Genomic DNA, 20,815 nt, shown 5'->3' with positions numbered 1-20,815 from the left:
CACAGGAATTTTGGTAATTTTTAACAGCAGTCCTGGGAAATTAAACAGAAATTTCTTTTCATATTAATGCGTAAGCATGTAAATGGATGGTGGAGATGGCAGCACAACATTGTGAATGTAATTATTACCACTGAATTATGCCTTTGAATGTGGCTAAAAAGAGAAATTTGAGTTGTATTTATACCATAATAGAAAATTACAAAAAAACTCCCCAAGACACATACAGATTCATCAACAAAGAACAGAAACCTCACTTGCATAAGGGACACACAAATCCTCTCCAATAAAATGCTGACTGAAAAATGAGTCTCCCTCACCTAAAAGTAGTTTCCAGGAAGCTAGCATGAAATATACTGTCATGCTTATACTTGGCACTATTGAAAACTGCATGTAAATATAGGTCTTACAGGACTGAGCACAGAGGGAAACCTGAACTATTATACATGTACATGGGGGCAAAAACTAAACTCCATGAACTGTGATAGTCTCACAAAAATTCCTATATTAGTCAGAGTTCTGAAGGAAAACAAAATCAACAGGAAATATCTGTAAATATTAGATTTTATAAAATTGTCTCATGCAACTGTGGGGATGCACAAAACCAAATTCCATAGTGCAGGCTACAAGTAGGAAATCTGATGAAGGTTTTCAATGAATTCCCCAGGAGAAGCAGACTGGCTGAAGTAGAATTGGAAATTCTCTAATCTGACTGCTGAAATCATCACTTTTTAAAAAGACTTCAACTAATTGGATGGCATGCCTCTCTCTCATTGTTAAAAGTTATCTCCTCAGTTGATTGTAGATGTTATCAGTCATATAGGCAACCAACTTACTGATAATTTAAGTCCATGAAATATCCTCACAGTAACAGGCTAGTATTTTCTTGACAAAACAACTGGATGCCATCATCTGGACAAGTTGATGCATGGACCTATCACAGTATACCGCTTGTCAATCTGGCAACTATAAATATCACCTAAAACCATAATCTCTGAACAAAAACAATAACATTCATATTTTTGATCTAACAATACTCAACTGCTCTTCATACAAGCAGAAACATGCTAAACCTCTCCAGAATAGGTGCACATCCTTGGGTAATACTCACTCTTAGATTTGATATCCTATAACATAAATTCTACAACATGAAACTAATATGAACTTCTGTCATATGATAAGGGGATATGATAGGGAAAAAAAACAAGATATTTGCTCTATGTACACAAACAAACATACTCACAAAAAGGAAGAAATATTCATAACCATGTCAGTCCTTGTTTATGTAATTGGTCACATGGTCATAGTATTTATCACTACCTTCTTCCATTACCCATTCCATGTTCCCTTTTTCCTCAACATGCACCTCAGTTGGTCAGAGTTCTTTGTCTGGTGGGGTGGCCTAAACTTCATTCTTGAAACTTCTGGCCCATTGGCAGTCCTGCCTGGATTGGGTTATTGCAGTTTTCCATTGATTTTAATTCCTGTTGATTCAGAGGTATGCAGAGCCAAAAGTGACCAGGTGGCAGTCTTAATTTCTGGTTCGATTGAATCATTGTTGGGTATACTGGTAGAAGTATACTTCCATTTGGAACTAAGGCATGTATGCCACCAGAGCTTAAGGTTGCAGGGATAGGTAGCAAGAATTTTTCTAGGGGATAACTGAGGGTAATAATGATTACTGTCATTCCCATTTCTACCTCTTGATTCCTGGACCTTGAATCCAGACTATGGGAGAAATGTTGATTAAGAACATATACAGCCTCCAGGAGAATAGTCTCACAGCTGTGTAGATTGTTGTCACCTATTTAGCTCTGTAATTGATTCTTTAGAAGGGCATTTCACTGTTCTATCAATTCAGTTGCTTCAGATGATGGGGAAAATGGTAAGACAAGTGAATTCATGAGTATGAACCCATTCCTGCATATCATTTGCTGTGAGGTGGGTTCCTTGATCAGCAGCAAAGCTTTGTGGAATACCATGATATTTTTGGTGGACAAGGCATTATGTAAACCCATGGATGGTAGCTTTGGCAGAATCATTGAATGCAAAGGAAACCTGTACCTGTATTATATGTCTATTCCAGTTTGAAAAAAAACACTACAACTTTGTGTTAGTCAGCCAAAGTGGTGCTGATGCAAAATACCAGAAATTGGTTGGATTTTATAAAGGGTATTTTTTGGGGGTAGGAACTAATAGATACCAGGCCATAAAGCATAAGTTACTTCCCTCACCAAAGTCTACATTCACGTGTTGGAGCAAGATGGCCACTGATTTCTCCAAGGGTTCAGGCTTCCTGGGTTCCTCCCTTCCAGGGTCTTGCTTCTCTTTGGGCTCAGGGTTCATCTCTTCCTGGAGCTTGCTTCTCTTTCCTCTGTGAGCTAACTTCCTGGGCTCCAGCTTAAGGCTTCAGCATCAAACTCCAACATCAAAACTCCAACACCAAAAACCCTCCAACTCTGTCCATTTTCATCCCTTTTTTCTGGGAGTCCCCACCCACCAAGGGGTGGGCACTCAGGCATCTGGGTGCCAACCAAGCTCCAGACGTCTCCCTCCAAGAATGTAGAGGTGGTTGCAACACCTTACACAATCTTTGGGTTAGAGTCCTAACTCCCCTAGTACAATGTTGTGAAGACAACATTTTACCTAAACTTTGGCATACAGGCTCAACTCTCTCAGAGTAATGAGTTGACCACCTGACCTTCTCTAACCTTTGAGGTAAAGGTCCACTCCTCTCAGACCTGTGGGGTGCTAACCTTAACTGTCCTAATGCTCAGGGAATGTGCTCTACCCTCTCTGTACCCTGGGGCAGCAAAACTCTCCCAGAACATTGGACAGGAACATCCACCCTCTTCAACAACTGGGGCGAACTCACCCTACTGTACACATGGGTGGGGCTCCTCTTTGGCCCAAGGTGATGGCCTAATTCCAGATCTCAGTCTCCATGGTTTTCCTTCAATATCTCCTTTCCATGTCCTTTTTATTCCAGGCTGACAGTGGTTTTGTTCATACAGCTCTCTCAGAAAACCTTGCTGGTTTAGTATGCAGGAAGCATGGGTCCAAACCGCCAGAGAGTAAGACATTTCAAAAGTCTTTCTGAGATAACTACATCTTCAATCCTAATTTACAAGTTCCAAGTTTAGTGAAGGCCTCCAGTCAGGCACTTTCATCTGGGAGCTTGACTTCCAGAGGCTTGGAATTCCCAGAATCATCTTCTCTTTTCTTTGTGCCTGAAAGTTCAGTCCTCAGCAAATCTCTCATCTAACATTTTGCTCTAAGCTGCAGGCAGAAGCCAAACTGCATTCTCCAGGTTTGCTTTGGAAATTTCTTCAGCTAAATGCCCAGACTCACCACTTTCAAATTCTGCATTCCATAAAACACCAGGAGTTAATCTTGCTAAGTTCTTTGTAAATTTAACACATGGATCACCTTGCTCTAGTTTCCAATACTAGTTTCATCATTTACTTCTAAAGCATCATAAAAAGTCTCTTAGCATCCATATTGCTATCAACAATCTCTTCAAAGCACTGCAGGTGTTTTCTTTAAAGCATCTCACAAGTCCTCCAAAAAATATCCCTTTCCCATTTACAAAACCATTACAGCATTTTGGTAATTGCAAAAGCACTTCCTCACGTCTCAGTACCAAATTCTGTATTAGTCAGCCAAATGGGTGCTGATGCAAAATATCAGAAATTCATTGGTTTTTATAAAGAGTATTTATCTAGGGTAGGAGCTTACAGATACCAGGCCATAAAGCATAAGTTACTTCCTTCACCAAAGTCTATTTTCACGTGTTGGAGCAAGATGACTGCTGATGTCTGCGAGGATTCAGGCTTCCTGGGTTCCTCCCTTCCAGGGTCTTGCTTCTCTCTGGGTTCAGGGTTCCTCTCTTCCCAGGGCTTGCTTCTTCCTGGGCTCAGGTTTCCTCTCTTCCTGGGGTGTGCCTCTCTTTCCTCTGTGAGATTACTTTCTGGGGCTCCAGCTTTAAGGCCTCAGCATCAAACTCCAACATCAAAAGTCCAACATCAAAAACCCTCCAACTCTGTCCTTTGCCATATCTTTTATCTGTGAGTCCCCACCCACCAAGGGGTGGGTACTCAACACCCTACTGACTTGATTATTTAATCAAGTAAACTTTTGAATCCAACATAATCTCACATGCCCAGAGGAAAAGATCAGTTTATAAGCATAATCCAATATTTCTTTTTGGAATTCATCAATAATATCAAACTACCACAACCTTCCGTGATGGAAGTGGTCTTATGTAATCTACCTGCCACCAGGTACCAAGCTGACCACCTCTAGGAATGTTGCTATATCAGGGACTGAGTATAGGTCTTTGCTGTTGGCAGATTTGACACTCAGCAAGTGGTAGTAGCTATGTCCACCTTGGTGAGTGGAAGACCATTTTTCTAAACCCCTGCATAAACTCCATCCCTTCCAAGGTGGCCATTTTTTTCATGAGCCCATTGGGCAATGACAGGAGTGGCTGGAGGAAGAGGCCAATTGGTATCCACAGAACAGATCACCTTAACCACTTGATTATTAAAATCTGCTGTATTTACCCTTTCATGAGCATTCACATGAGACACAAATATCTTCATGTGTATTGCTCCATAATAAAGGTCTATACATAAACCTCTTTCCCAGGCCTCTTTGTTATCAATTTTCCAATCATGTTCCTTCCAAGTCCCTGACCATCCAGCTAATTAATGACAATTCATGAATATGCCTGTGTCCATTTCTACTTCCATGAAAAAAATGCATAACTAAGTGCACTGCTCAAAGATTCAAAGTCCCAGGAGTATGCCAAAAGCTGTTTCTCAAAAGGAAAGTAGCTAACTGCAGAGGATGGCAAGGATTTATGCCAAGATCCTAAGGGTCTGCATTATTATTCTTCTATACGGACCTGCCAAAGCCTCCAGACAGCATTTCTATTTGCCACTGACACTTCCAGCACCATTGGAACTGCTGGATCATATGTCCCAAGTGACAGAGCAGCTTGCAGAGCAGGCTGGACCTGTCACAGAGCTTCCTCTTGTTCTTATCCCTACTCAAATCTAGCATCTTTTCTGGTTACTCAGTAAATGGGCCAGACTAGCCCACTGATGTGAAGAATATGTTGTCTCCAAAATCCAAGGGGGACATCTAGGCACTGTGCCTATTTTCTGGTTGTAGCAGGGATGATTTAAAATAGCTTATCTTTCATCTTAAAAAGGCTATTTCATCAATGCCAGTCAGTCTCTGGGAGTAAGACTATTTTGACTGCCTCTCTGTCCATTGGGGTAGCCTTCCCATTGTGTTTAAGGTTCCCAGTTCAGCAACAACAGTTTTCACAGTATTATCTGATCTTCAAAGAAGAGCAACCACAGAACACTTCAGGGAAAATGGAGTTAATCTCACCAATTTATTCCTCATAGTCCTGCTGAAAGGTATGTTCTCTGACTTCCTGGTATGGGTGAGTAGGTCTTAGATGATAAAGCCACTTTAACATTCCAATCTCTCTAAGCCTTCAGAAATACTCATCTACATTATACCTGGGAAGTTCTTGTAATTCAACCTCAGGTAATGTTGGTCATCTTTTAGCCCATATTTTAGCCAATCACCCAAACAAACTGTTAGAGCTTTTTCTAACACCTGGAGCTAAAACCTTTTAATCCAGAATCTCTGTGTAGTAAGCCCATATCAATAAATTCAGCCTTATCTCCCTTTATTTTCTTTTCACCACCTTCCCACCCTTTTTTTTTTTTTTTTGGTCATTTATTGGAATTCTCTTTAATTTCTTTCATCAGTGTTTTTTAACACTTTTATTAAATTAATAAATCACAAAGAATGTTACATTAAAAAATATGAGGTTCCCACACTCTTAATATGCATTCCCACACCTATTTCCCTTATTTCTGTCAATGTAAATGAAAATACACATTTTATACCTCAATTTTGGGGGCTTGTTGGGATTTCAACTATAGGTCTGGAAGAAAAGAGTCATGGTGGAGGAGGGTCATGAGAAGAATTAGAAGGGTTTTGCAAGTCAATTTATTCATGGTATTCTGTTTCAGTATCATCTGGTGAAACAGGATTAATTTCTTCAGACAGAGCAGTGAGGGCTGCTTCCTCAGGGGAAGTGGTTACCAGTTCATCAGGCACAGTAGGGTTGATCTCTGCAGGTGAATATTGGATGGCAATTTCCTCAGGGCAGACTGGAGGTAAGGAAGTGGTTTCAGGTCAGACTGGAGGTCAAGAAGCTTCATTGGCTTGCATATTAATTTTCTTTAAGGTACATATTTTTAAATTTTTAAATTGAAGTATATCATTCATACATGAACATGCATAAACAATAAGTGTATAGTAAAGACTGTGAACTTACAAAATAAACATACATAATATCACACAGAGGTGTCTCATACATCACCCCTCCACCAACTCTTTGCATTGTCGTGAAACATTTGTTACAAATTATGCAAGAGGATCATCAAAATATTACTACCAACTGTAGTCCTTATCTTACATTTGGTGTATTTTCCCCCAACCCATACTATTTTTTTAAAAATGTATTTTTGTAACAGATATTGTGAACTTGAAAAATAATCATACAGATGTGTAGATTTCCCATATAACTCCACACCCTGGTGGAACATTTGTTACAGATTATGAGATAATATCATCAGATTATTACCATCAATCATGACCAATTGTATACATTTGGCCCACTTTTTCCGAACATCTTTAAGGTATATTTTGATGAACAGAAGATATGATTTTGGTGATACTTAATTAGTAAATTTAATATATAAACTTTAAAGCTTTATACTTAAAAAAAGAAGCTATTTACTCTGGGCAGGTTGGAAGTCAGTTAGCTGTTTACTCAGGACAGACTGGAAGTCAGGTAGATGTCTAATAAAGGCAGGCTGGAAGATGTATACTTCTCCTGGAAAACCATTACAAACTACTTGGCAAAGCCTCAGCAGTATCTAGGGTTTCAATATCCCCACTGCCATCATTATCAACCCATATGTTCCCATTCCAATGTTCAGTATCTTATACCTTTCCAATCAATGTCCTCACATAATAACCTACACTCTGGATAGGTGGGAATTTAAGTTGTGTTGTAACTCAGCAACTCCCACAATGAGACACTGGGTCTAGTTTTATAGATCTCAAGTGTGAAGGTACATGAAATTAGATTTTCTATCAGGGCACATACAAAATCTTCTGTGTCCTTCCTGCAGCACTTAAGTTGCAAATTTGAGATCTTTAGCTCAGCCTTTCTTTCATAACTGTATACAAGGTACTTAGACACAGTCAAACAACATCATTTTACCTTTTAACTCCATAATGTTAGTGTGAAAACCACTCTCACCCAGACCCTTGCTTCTTATAATCATTTGAGTAGCCATATCCAGTGGTGATAATTTGGTACATCTATTGCCAATTCATGCCATGGACTAGCAGTACCATCTTAATTATTGGAAATAGAGTCATCAGTGCCTTTGTATTTAATGAGAGCCAATAGCAAAAACTCCAGAACCAATCCCATTTTTTAAGATTATGTTTCTCAAGAGCAACTCAAAGAACCAAAGCTGTATTAGTCAGGGTTCTCTAGGGAATCAGAACCTACAGGGGATATCTGTAAATATTAGATTTTACATAATTGTCTCATGCAACTGTGAGGGTGCAGAGCTCCAAATTCCATAAGGCATACTGCAAACTGGGAACCCTGATGAAGATTTCTGATGAGTTCCCCAGGGGAAGTTGGCTTGTTGAAATAGAGATGTATATTCTCTTGTCTGAGAGATAAAGTCATTATTTCCCCATTTAAATCTTCAACTGGATGAGATGTTCTCTTCAGTTGATTCTACATGTAATCAGCCACAGATGCAATCAAATTACTGATTATTTAAGATCACAAAATGTCCAATGATTGCTTTACCAAACACCTGGGCACCATCACCTGGCCAAGTTGACACATGAACCTAACCATCACAAATTCCCTTCCTTAAATGGACAACATGAGTCTTCATCTGTTTGAAATTCATTTACCTTTGCATTCTGGAGGTCACAATTCCTAGTTAACTCTCAAGTTCTGCAGGGTTCACAAGATTTTGGAGGTATAGTAGTTCTTATTGACAAACTCACTGGCTCATGGAAGAAATGGAGAGCATATATAAACAAATAGCCCAAGAAATAATATTACATGTAATAGTTGTACAGGTATCTGCATTTCTTAGGGTTTCTACCCAGCAAGGTTCTCATTTCAGCTCTCTGTGGTGGGGAGATGAACAATAATTGTGTTCTTCTCAAGGACAAGATGACATCAAGGAACCTGTGAATCCATGAAGGAAGTTGTCAGAAAAGTGGGAGCTAGAATCAGTTTCCTGGTTCCACAACAAGATTTTGTCCTATAACCTACAGATCTATGCTGATTGCTAAACAGGTGTCTAGGAAAGAGAATTAGGGGACACACAGACAGGTATCAGGTTCAATTCTAAAGAAAAAAATTTAATCATAATAGCCTACTGATGCTGACCAAATCTGGTCTCTATGGTAGAATACTAGTAAGTCCACTCTAATCCATATTTTATTCCTTCATCCTGTGGACTCTAGCAATGGTAGAAATTGTACCATTGATGTGGAGACAGTGACTATGGTAGTTGCTGAGGGCAGGGAGAGGGAAGAAGAGACATTGTGGGGGAATTTTTGGGACTTGGACTTGTCCTAAATGATATTGCAGGGACAGATGCTGGACATTATATATCCTGCTACAACCCACTGAATGGACTGAGGGAGAGTGTAAACTATAATGTAAACTATAATCCATGTGGTGCAGCAGTGTTCCAAAATGTATTCATCAAATGCAATGAATGTGCCACAATGTCATATGAAAAAGGTTGTTTATGTGAGAGGAGAGAGGGGGGTGGGTTGTGGGGTATATTTTTTGTGATCTTTATGTCTTTAAAAAATACAATTAAAAATGAATTAAAGAAAGAAATGGGCAAGGTCAAAAACAAAAAACCTGGTCTCCTGCACATTTATGAAGGAAGGAGTAAGATGGAGCTAAAACCTGTGTTGACAATGTATTAGAGAGCAACTAAGAGAAATATCAACAAACTCCTACTTAAACAATAAAATATTTACTATTCCTGTAATGAAAAACATAAGTAAATGCAGCTTGATCCAATTTTTGGCTCCATTTCTCTGTGAATCTCTGTTTTTTTTTTCAACACAAGTATGTCAGCTTCTTTCATGGGCTTTCTGTCAGGGAGAACAAAGGGCTGCCTGTGCTCACATCTGCACATCATAACCCACAGCAGGAGACCTGCTTTTTCAGTGCCCCCAGTAAAGTCCTCATTTTTCTCCAAATGGACTAACTGTTATGTTCCTGTGCCTGCATCACTCACTTGCACCAGACTTAAATTAGAGTTAAATATGTAGGCAGTGTATAAACTAGAGCTGGGCATATGGACATGGCATAAGCTAAAGATGAATGTGCATACAGGGCTTAATCTAGAGCTCAGCATGTAACAGCATTTATCTAGAACTCATCATGCAGGTGGGGCTCTTGTGCTAGGTATGGAACCCGGGCACAAACTAGACCTTGGCATACAGATCAGGCTTAATATAAAGATGAGTATTTTTTAATGGAGGAGGACTGAACCTTTATATGAGCCTTCAAGCAGGTCTTAAATTAAAGCTGACCATGCAAATGGGACTGAAACTTGATCTGATCATGTAGGCAGGGTTTAATCTAGAATTAACAGTGCAGATAATGGGAGCAGGTATAACTCAGTGATTGAGCCCCTGCTTCCCATGTACAAGGTCCCAGGTTAAACCCCTGGTACCACCTAAAAAAAGAGTGCAGGTGGGACTTAAACTAAATTTGCATATACAGGCAAGACTTAAGCTGCAGCTAACCACAGAGGTGGTGGTACTTAAACTTGATCTGAGTATTCAGGAAGGGTTTATCTAGAGCTTAGCATACAGGTCGGATTGAAATTTAATCTGAGCATGGAGGCATGTTTTAAATGAGAGCTAGGAGTGCAGAAGGGGCATAAATTATTACTGACCATGCACACAAAACTAAACTTGATTGAGCTGTGGGCAGGGTTTAAACTAGAGCTGACCATGTAGTTGGAGCTTAGTCTAGAGCTGATCATGCTGTCAAGACTTAAACTAGATCTGATATTGTAGACAGTACTCCCAGTCCCACCAGCATCATTTTCTTCATTCCCAAATGAGCAGCTAGAGAAAAATCTGTTAAATCAAAGTCTGATCATGCTAGGCCACTCCAGAAAACCTTTAAAAGATCTCTCCCTGTTTTAGTTTGCTAAAAGCTGCTAGGAGCAATATACTAGAAACAGGTTAGCATTTATACTGGGAATTTATTAGGTTAAAAACTTTCAGTCCCCAAACTGTGAAAATGTCCAAGTCCAGGCATCATCAGAGATACTGTCTCACTGAATTTGGCTTCTGGCAATCCTGAACTCCTGCTATATTGCAAGGCACATGGAGGCATCTGCACGTCTGGTTCTCTGCCTTCTCCTCCAGGTTTATTTTCTCCCTGAGTTCAGTTGTGAGTGATCATCTTTCCCATCTCCTCCAGTCTGCCTCTCTTAGAGCCTCTCAGTGTGCTCTTTCCAAGACTTTGTGCTATGCTGATTCCAATCTCTGCTTCTAGGACCTCTCCCTCAGCCTCTCAGGGTTTCTCTGTCTCTGCTACCTTTTTCTGTGTCTTTGTGTCTGCAGTTTTTATTCTTTATGTCTGCTACTTTTAGACCTCTGTTTATAAAGGACTCCAGCAAGAGGATCAACGCACACACCCTGGGTCATACCTCACTGAAGCAGTTCAAAGATCCCCAGCTGAATCTAATCCAGTCAAAGTGTCCCACATCCACAGGAATGGATTAGGGTCACATGAGGAAAGGAGATGGGTCATAAGTAATCCCAGAAGGAGAGATACTAACATCTAGAAGACATGGATTAGAGTGGTACCAAGTGGCTCCATAGAAAATCCATGAAACTTTAAGGTTTTGTTAGTCCCAAGGGATTTCTCCTAAGATCCTATGATTGACATCCAAGTCTGTTAATACTTTGGTGAGACCCTACAAAAGTCCTCGACCTCTGCTTGCCTTAAGGAAAGAGAAACCTGCCAGGGTAGGAGATCCCTGTAACCTCTGTAGAGAGTATCATGCTTCCCAAGGGCATGCAGAAGAAAACAGGAGAATAATTCCACCTAGGAATGTGGGCACAGGAGTCCTCTATGGGCATGCATCCCACCATTACCTGCTGGCATGCTCTGTGCAGGGTTCAGTGAGGGCATGGCACTGCTTAATACTCTAGGTTTGCTGTAGCCCAGGTGGGGCACAAGAGGCCAGAGTGCATGGGCTGGTCTCCTTTTCCTGCCATAAGTCAATTCCCCTTTCATTAATGCATAGTATAATCGACACAACTTTCTATTTGTACAAAGATCAAAGTTTGCGAGTCCTGTTATATAGAACTTTGCTCAGCTCCACACTGACTGTGTCCTGGTCATCGAACACTCGTTTTATTTTGAGACAGAACCCTCCACAGGATTCTGTATAGTTAGATGGGGCTAAAAGGATAATGGAACTCAGAAGCAGAGCTATGGTGACAACCAGAGCTGTGAAGGACCTGCAGATAGCCACCAAAGTATCTCTCCAGGTGGTGTTGGAGCAGCTTTGTAGTGTTCTTTATTGATGATGTTGGAAAGCCTGAGGCATCTCCCAGTTCTCCTTGGGTGTCATTGGGAGTTACTGGTGTCTATTGTTAGGCTTGTTCTTATAGTAAAGTAAGGAGGCATCATACTGTAAGGTGGCAAAAAGAGATAGCCAAAATAATGTCTACCTCTGTTGAAAAACATCATAAAGTCTGGTCTGCACGAATATGGCCCTGATGACAGGAGACAATGAACCCTTTGTGTCCTCTGTGGTGAATGTTGGTCCTCTAATATTACAGACTCTCTATTTGGCAGCACTCAATAAAACTCTGAATAACTCCTCACTCAAGGATATATTAATAGAAGATCTTCTGGAAATAGAGAGAAAAGTAAGTGCCCCAAACCTTCATCTCATGGAATGATGATAGCTTGCTTTCAAGAACAGACTTGGTCACTCCGTAGGGCAGAAGAAATGCTCCAATTACATATGACTCATGCAAAAAAAGACCTTAAAATCATTTCAGATAAATGGAGAAAAAATTCAGAAGAAAATGACAGATGGTGTGAATGAAAACATTTATATTCAGGAAAATGTAAAAGTGATCACCCAAGAAATTATGTGATGGAAACAAAGGGAGCAAGAAATACAGGAACAGATAAAAGTGCTTGAATACTCCAATGTAAGAATGAAAAAGGCTCTGGAAGAAGAGTGCCATATAAAATCTCTCACAGAAAATGTGTTGAAGACCCTAAATTTATCTGTTCACTTAAGAGAAAATTACATCCACAACTAGAAGCGGGAAGAGTGCATCCAGTACCCATGTGCAATCTAAGCCCTCACTTGACATAGGTGTGCAATGGACACAACCAATCCAATGTCCACAGAGAAAATGTGGAATGGGTGTGGGAATGGTAGCCATGGGGGCTGCTGGGTGTGGGGAACGGGAGGAAGAGATGAGATGTGGAGGCGTTTTCGGGACGTGGAGTTGTCCTGGATAGTGCTTCACGGACAATTACGGGACACTGTAGATCCCCCCAGGGCCCACTGGATGGAACGTGAGAGAGTCTGGGCTATGATGTGGACCATTGACTATGGGGTGCAGTGATGCTCAGAGATGAACTTACCAGGTGCAATGGATGTATCACGATGATGGGAGAGAGTGTTGCTGTGGGGGGAGTGGGGGGCGGGGGCGGTGGGGTTGAATGGGACCTCATATATATTTTTTAATGTAATTTAAAAAAATAAATAAATAAATATTAAAAAAAAAAAAGAGAAAATTACAAGTGTGAGGGCAACCTGAAATTAGACAAAAAGAGGGAATCAGAAAATAGAGAACACCTAGTCTATCAATCAACTGTTGAACTAAGCAAACATTAATATTGTGAACCTAAATGTTTCATCTGAAAGGCTGAGAGGCCAAAAACAAGAAACATTCAAGGAAGTATGTGATGAAAATCAAATAACTGAAATGATTACAGAGCACATAAAAAAGTCTGCAGTTTAAGCAAGCATTTCTATAATTGGAAAATTCTCATCTGAAAAATGTGATTGACAAGTTTCAGATGAAATTTCAAATAAATTCTGAAGTTCATAAAAAACATGTGGGGAACTTATTTTGTTGAGCTGTTGTGCAGCTGCTTCCCACATAGGAATTCCTGGGTTCAGTTCCTGGTGCCTCTTAAAAACAAAATCAAAATCCAACAACAAGCAAAACAAATGAATAAACCAACTCAGGGGAACCAATGTGGCTTAGTGGTTGAGTGCTGTCTTCCCACTTACAAGGCTCTGGATTCAATCCCCAGCTACCAGTACCTCAAAACAAAACAAAAACCCATGGTCTGCATCTTGAGAAAAATTCAACTGAAGAGGTATCTTACTGTTCATAGAGAAGAAACTTCACAAAGTATACAGAAACACAAACTTCACATATCAGAGGTGTAATCTCTACAAGAAGATGGCTGAAGTCATGGACAAAGAATGGAAAAGATTGATTCTTTATATTAAGCCAGATTATATACTATGAAGGGAAAGTTAAAAAAAGGGGGGGGGGGGAGGACTGAAAGCTCTGTCCACTGGGAGGAAGCTCAGTGAGCTAAAAAATGAAAATGAAGGCGGCAGAATTGGCCCAGTGGTTAAGGCGTCTGTCTACCACACAGGAGGTCTGCAGTTCAAACCCTGGGCCTCCTTGACCCGTGTGGAGCTGGCCCACACACAGGGCTGATGCGTGCAAGGAGTGCCCTGCCATGCAGGGGTGTCCCCACATAGGGGAGCCCCATGCGCAAGGAGTGCACCCCATAAGGAGAGCTGCCCAGTGCAAAAGAAAGTGCAGCCTGCCCAAGAATGGCACCACCCACACGGAGAAATGACACAACAAGACGACTCAGCAAAAAGAAACACAGATTCCTGTGCCACTGACAACAACAGAAGCGGACAAAGAAGACGCAACAAATAGACACAGAGAACAAACTACCGTGGCGGGGAGGGGGGCGTATACTTATGAGAGACTTATGGGTTTAAATATAAATGTAATTTTAAGAAACAAACAAAAACTAAACCCACCAAAAACAAAGCAAAAAAAAAAAAAAAAAACCGACAAACCAAAACTGTGTCATTTCCCATGTCTCAAAACTATACACAATATTCTGAAGATTACTTGTGAATATATATAGCATGTCTGCCTCAAATATATTACACTTCATAAATGATCTCTAACACATACAATTTAGGAGTGTACGGTCTCACTTGGAGATAATGTCAGTATCTAAATTTGAGCCCTTGTATCAATATGATGTCTAAGCACTGATCAAGAGTAGCCCTAAAAGAGCATGGTGATAAATCTTGGCCTCTTGGCTCTTACTTGGTTTACAGTCTGATCATCTCTATTTCAAACCCCTGTGATCTGGAATCTGCTGAAATCTTCTTACAGCTGGGGTGCCACCCATTCATTCACACATTCCTTTATTTATTCATTCCAAAACTTTCATTGTAAATCAACTTGTATAGGCTACACATTCAGGGAGAGAACATGATTTGCTGAGCCAAAGTAGTAAATATATGATTAAAACAGTAAGTGTAAGGTGATCATGGCAGCACAGTGGAAGGAATAGTTGGGGAGATAAAGAGACAGTAACATTGCCCCCTCCTTCTTTCCAGGAGTATTCCTGAAATAGATGTTATTTTCTTTTTTACTTCAGGTATTAAATTTACTCTTAGGTTTTAAAGGTGCAGATATCTACAATTGTTATAACTTCTTGATGTTGATCCTTTTATTATTATGAACTGACCCACTGTGTCTGCAGTAATATTTCTTCTCTTTTCTGCTGAGCATTTCCAGGTCCCCTAAATACAAGTACATAGGCACAGGATCAACTAGGTGCTTGTGGGTGGCTAGGGCAATGCTGTGTTGGATAAAGAAGGAAGTTGACTTTCAGTTCAGTTCCATTGGTCAGTATCTCTATCCTTGTGCCAATACCATGCCATTTTGACCACTGTAGATTTGTAGTATGTTTTAAAGTGAGGTATATTCAACAAGGCAACCAAGCCCTCTCAACCGGGAGAGAACAGCATCTTCAACAAATAGTGCTTGGAGAACAGGATATCCATATGCAAAATAATGAAAAAGGATTACCATCTCACATCTTATACAAAAATCAACTCAAGTTGGATCAAAGACCTAACTATAAAAGCCAAGACCAAGAAGACCTTGGAAAATAATGAAGGGAAGCAACTACAGGATCTTGTAATGGGAAATGGTTTCATGAACATCACACCCAAAGCACGAGCAGCAAAAAAACAAATAGATAAAGGGGGCCTCCTCAAAATTAAAATCTTTTGCACCTCAAAGGAGTTTGTCAAGAAAGTGAAAAGAGCCTACCCAATGGGAGAAAATATTTAGTAACCATATATCTGATAGGACACTATATCCTGCATATATAAAGAAACCCTATATCTCAAAATTAAAAAGACAACTCATTTAAAAAATGGGCAAGAGAATTGAACAGACACTTCACCAAGGAAGAAATACAAATGGCCAAAAAGCACATGAAAAGATGCTCAAAATCCCTACCTATTAGGAAAATGTAAATCAAAACTATAATGAGGTACCGTCTTATTCCCATTAGACTGGTAGCTATTGAAAAAAAAAACACAGAAGACTACAAGTGTTGGAGAGGTCATGGAGGAATGGAAACCCTCCTCTACTGCTGTTGGAATACAGAAGTATCCAGCCATTCTGGAGGAGAGTTTGGCAGTTTCTCAAAATTTGGCAGTTTCTACATATTTGCGATATGACCCAGCAATTCCACGACTGGGTATATACCCAGAAGAAATGAAAAGAAGGACACAAACCAATATATGCGCATCAATGTTCATAGTAGCATTCACTATTGCCAGCAGTTGGAATCAACCCAAATGCCCTTCAACAGATGAATGGATAAACAAAATGTGGTATATATGTACAATGATATATGACTCAGCTGTGAGGAGGAATACAGTGCAAATGCATGGGATAACGTGGATGAATCTTGAGGACCTTATGTTGAGTGAAGTAAGCCAGGTATAGAAGGACAAACACTACGTGACCACTCTGATACGAAGTAAGCAAACCAAGCTGTCTCAGAGAGTTAGAGACTGGATGATAGGCTTATAGGAAATTGGGGAGGAGAGGAAGGTTGTGAGCTGATGCTTACATGGGTGAAATCTATGATAAAGTGGAGGTAAGTAGTTGTACAGGGAAGGGATAAGATGGGGCATAGGGATACTGTTGGGTGGGACTTTGTATACTTGAGGGGGGTTAGGGTTAGAAAGTTGGGCCAGATGGCTCAAGGAATTGGGGGCAGGGTTGGGGGAAGCAGATGAACATGGATTGTCAGGTATGCGGTTGAAACTATAATCTTGGCAAAACTCCTTAGAAAATATAATAAGGAAGGATTACTTGTTTAAGGTGCTTAATGGGGGGCATCTGGCACAGGGAAGGCCTTCTAGGGAGTGTGTGAGTGCTCATAGTGTCACAGTGTATTATATAATTAGGTGGAGACACTTAAAATGAGTGGGAAGGTGTCCCATACTGGAGAGGTCTGATAGTCTCAAACATAGGGAAGGGTGGCTCTCAAGAGAATTAGTGGCTCCCAATGGGGGAAGACAGTCTAGTATGTCAAGGCCTCAGCATTGTTGCAGTTATCTGTGATCTGGCCCATCAAGCAGTGAAGTTTGGTTGTCACAGTGGGCCATGAGGGGAGGAGGAGAGAAGAATATAATAGATGGAAGCAGAGGGGGCAATGGAAGTGTTCCACAAGATTGTGAAATGATGGATATAGGACATGTTAAATTTCACCAAAATTTATAAAGGTGTATAGTCTAAAATATAAACCATAATGTAAAACATAAGGTAATTAAAATTTTGGAAAAGTGTACAGTCTAAAATATAAACCATAATGTAAGCCAAAATGGAACCATGTTTGGTGCTATATTTCAATATCTGTACATGAGTTGCATAAACATAACATAAACATGTAGAAAGATCATTGCTGGGGAAGGGGAAAAATGGTTTGATGTTGGATATATGGGAGTCCCCTGTATTGTATATGATATATTGCTGTGATCTAGAACTTTTGTGAAGACAAAATTAAAAATTAAAAGATATTATGAGAACCAGCATGATGGCGGTGGAGTAAGGAGATCCTGGAGTCAGCTCCTGCTATAGGGCAGTTAGCAAACACCCAGAGCTCTCTGGAGCTAGCTGAAGAACATGTTTGGAGGTTCCACACAGCAGAAGAGCATCCTGCAATGTCCTTGGGGGAGTGGAAGGAGGAGGCTGCTCATCTGCAGAGAAGACTCATGAGTAGAATGCCCTATGCCCTGGAGACCAGTGCCCATCCTCCACTGGAGGTACAAGCCCCTTGGGAGCTGTTCCGTGGCTGGAATTGAAAGCTCCACTTCCCCAAAATGGGGGAGGAAGAGACGACTGAGCACCAATTTTAGCTATGATGAGGAAATTCAGTGGGCTACAGTGTAATCCTGAGAACAGCTAAGGTTTCAGCCTGTCCAGAAAGTGACTGGGAACTGCCATCTTAACTCCATGCCTGGCATGAGGGGAAGTTGGGCAGACTGAAAATTCCAGTGCTGGTGGGGACTGGTTTCTTCCCATCCAGATCATAATGCAGGTCTAGCCCAGGCCACAGTCCCACCTCCAGCAGAGAGGAAGCTATGGGGACCTGTGCCGGCCTCTCTGGGAAATTACTAGCCAAGCTGCAGAGGCCAGTAATTATCCTACTCTGGCAGCACAAGTTGTCCCAGGAGCTGTTCTGTGATGGGAATTGGAAGCTCCATTTCCCAGAAATGGGAGGAGGAGAGAGTTGGTTGCCAATCAGCTACTGATTGGGACACTTTGGCTGGCTAAGACATAACCCTGGGAGTAACTGGGGTGAGAACCAGCCCGTCAGAAAGAGACCAGTAGTCACCATTCTGACTCTGCCCCCAGCCTGAAAGGAAGCCAGGCTGACAGGTTCTTTCACACAGATCAGCCTGCAGCCCACCTAGGCTTCAGCCCCACCTCCGTCAGGGAGGAAGCTGAGGAGCGCTGCACCAGCCTATACAGGTAACTGCAGGGAACTTTGGCTGGCATAGAGTGAAAATCAGAAGTCTACCAGGGTTACTGCAGTTATCTTAGGACCTGCACTGCATGGATTTCTGCCACACCTGCAGCTCCATCACTGCCCCAGGAAGGAGAGAAAGGGATGTGAAGCTTCATCAGTCTCTGGGCAACCACAGTGTAGGCCTGCATGTGGATTATTCCATATACCTGTGACTCTGTCTTTACCCCAGGCAAAGGAGAAAGTTGGAAGAAGCTTCATTGGTCCCTGGTGCAATGAGGGCAGCTTGAGCCTCCACAGTTTACAGCACCAACTACATGCTTGGCTCTTACTGCATACCTGGCAAGGGAGAAATAATAGGAAGCCCTAAACTAGAGAGAAAAACTGCACCCAGAAAAAATACCCTAGTAAACCAGATGTGAAGAAACCAACAAAAAATTAGAATCCACATCAAGAAAGTGGAAGCTATGGCCCAGTTAAAGGAAAAAGATAAACCTCAGGATGACATAAAGGAGTTGAGACAACTAATTATAGATGTTTAAACAAATCTCCTTAATAAATTCAATGAGATGGCTAAAGAGATTAAGAAGACATTGGATGAGCACAAAGAAGAATTTGAAAGCATACATAAAAAAATAGCAGATCTTATGGGAATGAAAGGTGCAATCAATGAAATTTTTTTAAAAAACTTTGGAATCATATAATAGTAGATTTGAGGAGGCAGAAGAAAGGATTGGTGAGCTTGAAGAAATGACCTCTGAAAGTGAACATCCAAAAGGACAGATGAAGAAAAGAATGGGAAAAATTGAACAAGGTCTCAGGGAACTAAATGACAGCAAAAGGTGTGCAAACATATGTGTCATGAATGTCCCAGAAGGCAAAAAGAAGGGAAAAGGGGCAGAAGGAATATTTAAGGAAATAATGTAGAAAATTTCCCAACCCTATTAAAGGACATAGGTATCTCTGTCCAAGAAGCACAATGTACTCCCATCTGAAAAAATCCAAATAGACCAACTCCAAGACACATACTCATCAGAATGTCAAAGGCCAAAGACAAGCAGCAAGAGAAAAGCAATGCATAACATATAAGGGCTATCTAATAGGGTTAAGTGCTGATTTCTGACCAGAAACCATGGAGGCAAGAAGACAATGGTGTGATATACATAAGATACTACAGGAGAAAAACTTCCAGCCAAGAATCTTATGTCCAGCAAGACTGTCTTTCAAAAATGAGGACAAAATTAGAATATTCACAGATAAACAGAAACTGAGAGAATTTCTGAGCAAGAGACCAGATTTTCAGGAAATACTAAAGGGTATGCTAGAGCCTGAAAAGAAAAGACAGGAGAGAGGGGCCTGGAAGAGAGTCTAAGAATGAAGATTATATCAATAAAATAATTGAAAGTGTCAAAGAGTGGTGAAAATAAAATATGACAGATAAAACTCAAATAGTCAGGAATAAACCTAAACAATGATGTAAAGCACTTCTTTCAGAAAACTGCAGCTCAATGTCAAATCAAAAAAGCCCTAAATAACTGGAAGAACACTTCCTGCTAATGGACTGGAAGACTACATATCATTAAAATGTCAATTCTTCTCAAATTGATATACAAATTTAATGCAATTCCAACAAAAATTCCACCAGCATTAAAGAAAAAATTGAAAACATGATCATTAAATTTATTTGGAAGTGTAAGGAGTCCTGAATAGCCATAAACATCATAAAAAGGAAAAATGAACCCTCATCTCCAGGTTTTAAATCATAAAACCTACCTATAGTGGTAAAAACAGCATGGTACTGGCCTAAAGACAGACACAATAGACCAATGGAACCAAATTTATGGTTCAGAAACAGACTCTCACAGGTATGGGTCAAGTGATTTTTGACTAGCCTGTCAAACTCACACAGATTGGGCAGAACAATCTATTCAACAAATAGTGCCAAAAGAACTGGACATCCATAGCTGAAAGAAGGAAAGAGGACCCCTATCTCACACCTTACCCAAAAACTAACTCAAAATGGATCAAAACAGCTAAAAATAAAAGCAAGAACCTTAAAACTTCTAGAAGAAATTATTGGAAAATATCTTCAAGACCTGGTGGTAGGTGGCAGATTCTTAAAGGAGATAAGAAGGACTGAGTGGACTACTGATGTTTAATGTATGTAGAAGCTTTCATTAGCTTTACTGTAAAATTGTGGAAATTTATAGAGTGGATGATAACACACGATGAGTAACAGCTAGTTTATAAATGGGGATGTGACTGAAAATGGTAGTCTAGTTATATAAATGTCAATTGACAGAATGCTTGAGAATAATCTAGGAACTGGATAGCATAGTAAACCAAGGGATGGGTGAGAGTTGTGGTTGATGGTACAGATGCAAGAGTGTCCTTTGTTAGCTAGAACAAATGTATATCACTACTGCACGGTGTTGGGAATGTGGAGAAGCATGGGAAATATACAGCTGGAGTAACCTATGGACAGTAGTTAGTACTAATAATATAATATTCTTGCATCTATGCAAAAGATGTACTGTGTTGATACTGAGATAG

This window comes from Dasypus novemcinctus, chromosome 14, assembly GCF_030445035.2.
Source record: "Dasypus novemcinctus isolate mDasNov1 chromosome 14, mDasNov1.1.hap2, whole genome shotgun sequence".
Lineage (NCBI taxonomy): Eukaryota > Metazoa > Chordata > Mammalia > Cingulata > Dasypodidae > Dasypus > Dasypus novemcinctus.
Note: the sequence above shows the minus strand (reverse complement) of the source record.